Source organism: Mesoplodon bidens (genome assembly GCF_964165515.1).
Source record: "Mesoplodon bidens genome assembly, chromosome: 5".
Lineage (NCBI taxonomy): Eukaryota > Metazoa > Chordata > Mammalia > Artiodactyla > Ziphiidae > Mesoplodon > Mesoplodon bidens.
The window spans coordinates 114,187,656-114,195,786 of record NC_138161.1 but is presented as its reverse complement, the minus strand read 5'-3'; positions in this window follow the sequence as shown (position 1 = coordinate 114,195,786).

The window sequence follows — 8,131 nt, the reverse complement described above, 5'->3', positions numbered from 1 at the left end:
TGTATAGCTGATTCACTTTGTTCTAAAGCAGAAACTAACACACCATTGTAAAGCAATTATACTCCAATAAAGATGTTAAAAAAAAGAGAATGGCATGGCTGCATTCCAATAAAACTTTATTTACAAAACCTCTGCTATAAGTGAACAGCAGCTATGAGTGAACTCCCTTTCTCTACATCTTTTTCCACCTCTCTCGTTCCCTCTCTTGTATTTTGTTGTGTTCTTATCATCATCTTTCTTCCACCTTTGTCTTTATTCCTTTTCCATCCTGACCTTTCCGTTTCTTGCTTTCTTTTTCACATCTTGATTCCTTTCTTGTCACTTGCTGTGAGACATATGTCCTAGGGATGCTTGGCAGGTCCTATCCTCTGAGATGGCATCAGAGAGGAGACTAAACTCTTCCTCGAGTCCACTTAGTGACACAGAGAGGCTCCTGGGCTGACTGGATTATGTGTCTCTTCACTTCTTAAGCACATGTAGCTCTTCTTGGGTAGCTTCACATACATATGCTTTGGTTTATTAGCTGTGGAATTTCTTCTGGCTTCCTTTGGACCTGAATCTCTGAACTGTCTAAGGGGGGTCTTTCTCTCAAAATATCAGTGGAAACTGAGGTATACTTGAATGCTCTTTTGTCTTTTTGAGTTACCCCCTCTCTTCAGGATAGGCAAGGCTGACAGGAACATGGGTGTGGAGTCTATGAGGGCAACTTCCTCAGGGTCTGGAGGAAATCCATATCTTTACCTGTTGCAGATTTCCTCATGCAGGCAGGCTTTTTGGCCTCCACATGCTTTCCCCAAAGACAGGATGAGAGGGAACGGGCTTCAGTTGCAGCAGGAAGGCTTAAGAGTAGAGGTCAGGAAGAACTTTGGTTCTTTCACAACTGTATATCAAGCAAGATGAAGACTGGGGGATGTTTTGGCATTCCCTTGGAAGTGTTAAAAGAACAGGACAGATTACTTCCTATGCTCACTCTAAACAGAAAATGGTGTGACTAAGGAAACAGCTTTGTGTTAGAAATTTCCTGTGTAGTATGGACGGAGGGCTGGGAATCAAGATTTGAGGCCCAAATACCTTCCACCAGCTTCCTCTATGCAGACCAACCCTCAGGATGCCGGCTGATCCCTGCAACAGGGAAGGCCACCCGCCCTTCCGGTTTCTGCAATGATGCTCATAGTTTTCCAGCTTCAGAATTTTTTATCCCTCTCTTCTTCTCTCAGCTGTGTCCTTCAACTGTGCACAGCTAACTCCATTTTGAAAAACAAAATGAAATAAATATTTGGACACTTGACCATCCGGTCTAGCTACTGTTTTATATTCTTTTTTCACTGCCCGAATATCACGAACAGATGTTTCAGCTTTGCTCCTCCCATTCTGTTTTCACACACTGGTCCCGGTTCTGTCTACAATCGGGTTCCACCCTCTGCTTTGCTCCCTCACCACATACTCTCTCCTGTAATCGGGTTCCAGCCTCCTCTTTCTCTCGCAAAAATGCCTTGAAATCTACCACTTACCCAAATCCTGTCTCCACATCCCAGTCTTTGTTGCCCCTCACTTATCTGTGGCATCTGCCATTTTTGACCCCAGTGTGGCCCCTGACACCCTCGTGTGTTTCGTCTCCAAGGCCAACATGTTCCTCTGACTTGTCTGTCTTGCTGGTCTATTTTTTTTTCAGGCATTGGCTTTACTTCCCCCCGCCCACCACCTTACCTGGGGAAGCCAGTTGACAAGGTGTTGTGGAAATTCAAGATTACAGAGCTGAGGGACTTCCCTGGTGGCGCAGTGGTTAAGAATCCGCCTGCCAATGCAGGGGACACAGGTTCGAGCCCTGGTCCAGGAAGATCCCACATGCCGCGGAGCAATTAAGTCCGAGCGCCACAAACGCTTTCTAGAGCCCGTGAACCACAACTACTGAGCCCGCGTGCCTGGAGCCCGTGCTCCGCAACAAAACAAGCCACTGCAATGAGAAGTCCGTGCACCGCAATGAAGAGTAGCCCCTGCTCGCTGCAACTAGAGAAAGCCCGAGTGCAGCAACAAGGACCAATGCAGCCAAAAATAAATAAACTTATTTTTTTTAAAAAAGATTACAGAGCTGAAGGCTGGGCTAGGATGACATTGGAGGTAAAAGGGGGGCAACGGGTGACATTTCAAAGGAAAACTTTGGCTTAATGATGGCATGGATGCTGGAAGTAGAAGAGGTGGAGAAGCCTAGCAAGTGTCCCATGGTTCTAGTCTGTGGGAACTGAATAATGAAGTCAGGAGAGACAGGAAGAGGTGCTGGTTCTAAGGCAAATTTTATTTGAGTGGAAAGCAGGACATACAAGTGGATAATACGTCTAAAGATGAAAGCTAATAGAAATGGATAGAAAAGCATTTATCTCATTTGCCCTTGCTGCTTCAGCCAGCTCCTAGCTCCTTAATCAATATTTCCAGCTCCTAACCCTCCCAGGTTCTGTGCTTACAGTTCTAACTGCTGATTGGACATTACGACCCGATGCCCATCATCACTTCAGATACTCAGGTAGGAGGAAATGTGTTACAGGGAAGCAGCATGGAAAACTAGCCTAGGAGGCATGAATTCTAGGGTCTGCTATGTGACTTTGGACAAGTCATTTTATTCTCTAGTTTTCCTAATGATGAAATGAGGGGTTAGATTAAGTAAATCACTTTCCTTCTAAATCATGTATCCTACTAAATCACTTTCCCATCTTTCTATAGATTGGTTTCTCCTCTAGATTTTTTTCTTCTGTTAGTCATGCCACCATTCTCTGTTACCTAGTGCCCAGCGGTGTCTTGAATTCCAGTTCACCACCTCTTCCTCTTTTCTGCCCAGATCTGCACCACTCCACATATAAGCCATCAACACATGCTCCTGCTTTTCCTTCTTGGTGACTTTCACAGCTTTCCGTTTCCTTCCCACAGCCACACCGTCGTTGAGGTGCTTACCGCCTTGCTCCTTGATTACTTCTACGAATTCTGAACTCCTCTTGAGACAGACTGGTACCTGGGGCCTGGGACCCTTTGCTGCACTGCTGCAGTGCTTGCACCTGGATACGTGTCTCCTCGAGCAACAGATACAAAGAAACTATAAGGGAATAAAATTAACTGCCTACATATGCCGTTGGGGCAAATTATGAACAATAAGATACAAAAAGGCCAAAACCCACCTGCCACTTCTGAGGTGCCAGGAACAGAAGCAGTGTAGTGCGCATGCTCCCTGCACACAGCACCACCAAGGGGCGGGGCAGACCACCTAAGCCACCCCTCCGACCAAACCCACCAATCCGCTCCTACCCTCACCCCATAACCAGCTCGCCTCTGCCTCAGGGAACGAGCAAGGGCGCCTGTTACTTGTTCTTGCTCCCTCGTGCTGCAGCATGAGTCCCAATAAAAGCCTTGCCTGAACTCCTCTTCTGGCCTGTTTTCAATTGCTATTGATTAAGGGGTCCAAGAACCCAGGTCAGTAACACTCTGAAGGCTTCTGGGCTCAATACACTTCATCATTCTTCCACCTAGTCTTCTGTATCATCCTGTCCCCTTCCTCCTTAAATCTTCAAAGAGGGGTGGAGAGAAGGGGGTGTCTGTCAAATTATTTGAGAGTTTTTTCTAAATACTTGGTCCTGAACATCTCTCCTCCTTCCTCCACCCTGAATTCTTATGCACCGCGTGGAAAAATTTCCCCAGGTCGTGATTCTCTCTCTCTCTTTCCTCATTGTAAAGAATACATATTATGAAAATTTAAATATATATATATTTTATGGTCCATAAAAATCCCATATAATCCCCTCAAGGTAACTACTAACTATATCCTTGTATATAGTAGTTACAGCTTTACCCTGTTCTTTTAAAAAAATTGTTTTTTAAAAAAATAGCTTTATTGAGGTATAATTGACCAGTTTTGACATAAGCATACACCCATGAAACCATCACCACGATCAAGGACATAGCCATCATCTCCAGAAGTTTCCTTGTTCCTCTTCATAATCCTACCCGCTTGCTCCTGCCCTCCCAGTCTCCTGTTCTGGTCATCTCCACCCACAGATCCACTTTTCTATAAGTATAGATTACTTTGCATTTCCGATAATTTTATATAGATAGAATAATTTATTATGGACTCTTCTGGTCTGACTTTTATTCATTCAGCATAATTATTTTATCCATGTATTGTTGGTATATCAATAATTCATTCATTTTATTACTGAGTATTATGAATAGCTTGCAATTTGTTTATCTCATCACTTGATGAATCTTGTGATTGCATCCTGTTTTTGACTATTATAAATATAAAGCTGCTATGAACGTGTGTGTACAAGTCTTTGCATTGATGTATGCTTTTATTTCTCTTGGGTAAATACCAAGAATGGCTGGGCCATAACATAGGGGCATGTTTATGTAAGAAACTGCCAGGCCCAGCAATCCCACTACTGGGCATATACCCAGAGAAAACCATAATTAAAAAAGACACATGTACATCAATGTTCATTGCAGCACTATGTACAATAGCCAGGTCATGGATGCAACCTAAATGCCCATCGACAGACAAATGGATAAAGAAGATGTGATACATATATACAATGGAATATTACTCAGCCATTAAAAGGAATGAAATTTGGTCATTTGTAGAGATGTGGATGGACCTAGAGAGTGCCATACAGAGTGAAGTAAGTCAGAAAGAGAAAAACAGATATATTAATGCATATACGTGGAATCAAGAAAAATGGTACAGATGAACCGGTTTGCAGGGCAGAAATAGAGACACAGATGTAGAGAACAAACGTATGGACACCAAGGGGGGAAAGTGAGGGTGGCAGGGGTGTGGTGGGATGAATTGGGAGATTGGGATTGACATATATACACTAATATGTATAAAATAGATAACTAATAAGAACCTGCTCTATAAAAAAATAAAATAAAATTCAAAAAAACAACACCCCCCCCAAAAAATAAACCAAAAAAACCTGCCAAACTCTAAAGTGGTTGTATCATTTAATAATCTCACCAGAAGTGTATGAGAGTTCCAATTATTCCACATCTTCACCAACACTTGATATGAATGTCTTTTTATTTTAGATATTCATATAGATTGTAGTGTCTCATTGTGATTTTAGTTTCCCTAATGACTAATGATGTTGAGCATCTTCTCAGGTGCTTATTTGCCATCCATATATCTGCTAAGGTGAGTGTCTATTCAAATCTTCTGCCCAGTTTTTCAAAATTGGGTTGTTTGTTTTCTTATTTTGAGTTTGAGAATTCTTTATATATTCTGGGTATAGCCCTTCATCAGATATGTAACTCTCAAATATTTCTCCCGATGGCTTGTCTTTTCATTTTCTTAACAATGTCTTTTGAAGAGTAGAACCTCTTAATTTTGATGAAGTCAAGTTTATCATTTTTTTCCTTTTAAGGATTATGCTTTTGGTGTCATAGCTAAGAAATCTTTGCCTACCAAAATCACAAAGATTTTCTTCAATATCTGCTAGAAATTTTGTACTTTTAGGTACACATTTAGGTCTATGATCCTTTTTGTATCTAGTGTGAAATATTGATACAAATTATCTTTTTTTAATATGGATATTGTGATAGAATAATGCATTTCCCCAATGATGTCTACCTCCCAGTCCTCAGAACCTGTGATTATGTTAGGTTACACAGCAAATTACAAGGGAATTAAGGTTTCAGATGGAATTAAGTTTGCTAATCAGATGACCTTAAAATAGGGAGATTATCCTAGATTATTCTGAGTGAGCCCACTGTAATCACAAGGGCCCTTAAAAGTGGAGAACCAGAGAGATGGCAGTGTGAGAGGCTCATAGGTGGTTTTGAAGATGGAGGAAGGAGGACAAAAGCTAAAAAATACAGGTGGCTTCTGGAAGCTGGAAAAAGCAAGGAAACAGATTCTCTCCCAGAGCCTCCAGAAAGAACGCAGTCCCACTAATACCTTGATTTTAGCACAGTGAGACCCATTTTGGACTTCTGACTTCCAGAACTGTAAGATAATAAAATTTGGGTTGCTATAAGCCACTGAGTTTGTGGCAATTTGTTATAGTAGCCATAGAAAACTAATATAGATTTTCAGTTTTTCAAACACCATTCCCTGATCTTTGTTGCAAAGTAATTGACAATACATGTGTGGGTCTGTTTCTGTACTCCATTCTATTCCGTTGATCTATTTGTCTGTCTTTACACCAATACCACATTGTCTTGATTACTGTAACTTCATAATTATTCTTGAAATTGGGTAATGTAAGTCCTTCAACTTTTCCCCTCTTTTTCTTAGTGGTTTTGGCTTTCTAGTTTCTTTGCATTGAATCAGTTTATCAATATCTACACAAAAACCTTCTGGAATCTTGATTGGGATTACATCAAATCTGCTGATCAATTTGGAGGAAATTGATGTCTTAAGCATTTTGAGTCTTCTGATCATGACACAGTATAACTCTCCATTTACTTAAGTCTTCTTTAATTTCTTTCATAATATATTATAGTTTATACTGCAAGGGTCTTGCATATCTTTTATCAGATTTAGCCTTCATATGTCATATTTTTCCAAGCTAATATAAATAGTGATGCTTTCAAACTTCCATTTACAATCTTCATTGCTAGTGTATAAAAATACAATTTATTTTTAAATATTGGTCTTACATCCTGAAATCTTGCTAAACACATTATTAGTTCTAGTGACATTTTGATGGATTTCAGGGATTTTCTAAATAGGCAATCATGTTGTCTATGAATAAAGACAGTTTTACCTCTTCCTCTTCAATTTGGATGCCTTTAATTTCTTTTTCTTACCTTATTGTACTGGCTAGAATATCCAGTACAATGTTGAATACAAGTGAGAGTGGATATTTTTGCTTTGTTCTGATCTTAGGAGGAAGCATTTAGTTTTTTGCCATTCGGTATAATGTTACTGTAGGTTTTTTGTAGATGCCATTTATTAAGTTGAGGAAGTTCTTTCAATTCCTAGTTTGCTGAGAGTTTTGATCAGAAATAGATATTGTATGTTGTCAAATGCTTTTCCTGTATCTATTGAAATGATCATATGGTTTTTCTTTTTAAATATGGTATATGAATTTTCTAGGGCTACCATAACAAAGTACCACAGATTGGGTGGGTTAAAAGAACAGAAATTTATTCTGTTCCAGTTCTGGAGACCAGAAGTCTGAAATCAAGGTGTCAGCAGGGCTATGATCCCTCTGAGGCTCTGGGTGGAATCCTTCCTTGCCTCTTCCTAGCGTCTGGTGGTGGCCATCAATTCTTGGTGTTCCTTGGCTTGCAGCTGCATCATTCCAATCTCTGCCTCTATTGTAACATGGTGTTTTCTCTGTGTCTCTGTCTTCACATGGGGTTTTTCTCTTCTTATAAGGACACCAGTCATGTTGGATTAGTGCTCACCTTAATGACCTCATCCAAAGTTGATTACACCTACAAAGATTTATTTCAAAATAAAGTCACATTCACAGGTACCTCAGATTAGGACCTCAACATATCTTTTTGGGGGACACAACTCAATCCATAACATATGGTAAATTACATTGATAGATTTTCAAATGTTAAATCCATCTTGCCTCCTTGATATAAACCCACCCACTTGGTCATGTTGTATTATCCTTTTTACATATTATTGGATTTGATTTGCTAAAATTTTATTAAGAATTTTGCATCTATGTTCATGAAGGATAGCGGTCTGTAGTTTTGTTTTGTTTTTTTCTCTTACATGGTCTTTGTTTAGTTTTGGCATCATTAATGCTGGCCTCATAGAAATAGTTGGGAAATATTCTCTCTTCTTCACTTTTTCAGGAAGAGTGTGTATGGAATTGGTATTGTTTCTTCCTTAAATGTTTCATAGAGTTCACCACTGAAGCCATATGGGTCTTGAGTTTTCTTTCTGGGAAGCTTTTAAGCTACAAATTTAATTTCTTTAATTGATATATAATTATTTAAGTTATCTATTTCTTCTTGAGTGAGCTTTAGTAGTTTGTGTCTTCCAAAGAATTTGTCCTTTTTAAGTTGTCAAATTTGTTGGCATAAAATTGTTCATTAATATTTCCCTATTATTCTTTTTACCTATCTATAATCTATAGTGATGTCACTTCTCTTATTTCTGCTAATAATACTAATTTGAGTCTTCTCT